The sequence below is a fragment of the Pinus tabuliformis genome, chromosome 1_2 (genome assembly GCF_031772625.1).
Source record: "Pinus tabuliformis cultivar Carrire ecotype Pingquan chromosome 1_2, CPIR1, whole genome shotgun sequence".
In the NCBI taxonomy this organism is placed as follows: Eukaryota; Viridiplantae; Streptophyta; class Pinopsida; order Pinales; family Pinaceae; genus Pinus; species Pinus tabuliformis.
In genome coordinates, this window is record NC_142298.1 from 1331024912 (window position 1) to 1331026986 (window position 2075).

The window sequence follows — 2075 nt, forward strand, 5'->3', positions numbered from 1 at the left end:
TTATTATACTTAGCTCAATTAGATGAGAATCAACGTGATGCTGCATTGGCGATCGAGACTCACGCAAAACGTATGAAAGCTCAGTATGATCGAAATGTGACCCCTCAAAATTTTTCAGAAGGAGACCTAGTGTTATTATATGATCAAGCTAATGATAAATTAGGTGCTGGAAAATTTGTTCCTATGTGGCATGGGCCCTATATTGTCAAGCGAAAGCTAGCAAAAGGGGCCTATGAGTTGGTAGACTTTGACGGGGACTCTTTGGGTAAACCCAGAAATGGACTTTACCTAAAGAGGTATTATGCTTAAAAGAATAGGTATGGAGATTTTTAGTTAGGTTAGTTTTTCTTTCTAGCTGGTGTGTTTGTTAGTTTAGACAATGTGCTTAGCCTAAAGAGTGTGTTTTTTCGTCATTATTCTGGCTTATCTTGGTTTTACTCTTGATGTTGCAGATGTCGATGCCTCTCCAAACATACATTGGTTTCGCTGATGGTGCTTGTCGTAGTACACGGAATATCTCTTCCGCAGCTTGGGTTATCTATTCACCCTCTGACGAGTTAGTATCTATGCATGGGGTGAGCCTCGGTCAAACAACAAACAACATTGTCGAATACAGTGCAGTGATTGAGTTATTGTCTGAATCTATTTCATTTGGGATTCAGAGTTTGATAGTGAGGTTAGATTCTAAACTCGTTGTATTACAACTTAATAGAGTGTATGCCATTAGAAATCCAGTGTTTTTAGATTATTTTTGAGAGTGCGTCTCTTGGAACGTGAGTTTGATTACATTGAATATCAACATATTCCAAGGTCTTTAAATACATTAGCAGATGCAATTGCTTCTCGAATGTTAAATAGACATTTGCAATAATCATACATGTAAATTTAAAACCATTCCATAACATGATTTACAAGATAATCCGGTAATAATGATATGTATATATATAGGAGTGTGTCAAAAAATACATCGTCTTCGATCATAGGTTGAAAAACACCTTATGATCGGCAAAAATGATAAGTACAAAAAACCAAAATGTCACATGTGTCTACAAAAACGACCATCCAATCACTCGTGATGATCTCTATATGACACCACTGCACGGGCCACTCTACACAAGAACCTCCTAAAAGGTCCTGGGACCCCGACTACATAGCGCTGAAGTCTGATTGGAATATCATCTATGGTAGTCTCCGGTATGTCTGTTGTAAGACGCTCTAGGTCACTTTCCAACTCAGCCAAAGTCTCTGTGGCCTCGTCCTGTGGGGCCGGTGCCGCTGCAACTGGTAGTCTCCTCTCGTAAAGCCGGAGTTTGGCTGGATGTCGTGGGCCTACATCTGCATTTTGAAAATTATTACTATCAGTTTTTTAGATGATATAAAACAAACAAAAAAAATAGATAGTTTAAAAAACTTGTGGAAAATGAGGTTACCTGTATCATCCCATTGTTCTCCCGGTGGAAGAACCATGTCCGGATCTCCACGAAAATCAACTCCGGCATAAGGAAAATCCTATATAGAAAAGACCTGGTCTTCTAACCAGTGAAAGTACTCCGGAGTAAATCGGACAACCTCCGTCCCCTCATCAGGATGACGGGCCATAACCGCAACCCATCGCATCAATTTGGGCTCTCGAGGAAGCCCAGCCTCAACAGTGAGCTGTTGTGGGATCAGCATCGGAACCCTCTCTAAGCCAAAACTCACAACTAAAGCCCCATATCCAAAGGTCTTTAGCTCTCCGTTTTTGGCTCTAGTCAGTTGGCCTTTTACATTGGCCAACACAGCATCACACCAGTTGAAAATGGTACCTCGATAGCAATCAATTGCCATCCGCATCTGGGATCCAGTAGCAATGTGTAAAGCGACAGCCCCGCAAAGTCTGGTAACTGTAAAGGCAATCACCTTAAGTTCAGGACGGGATATAGTTTTGATCTCTATCCCCTTCTCCTGAGACTGAGTGTTACACCACTCTAGTCGGAGACTAGCGATGGACTGGCCACCCGGCCTAGTCCCGAACAGAGTCAAGTGTTCGCCTCTCTTGGGCAAACCAGTGAGAAAGTAGATATTTGCGGGCTCCA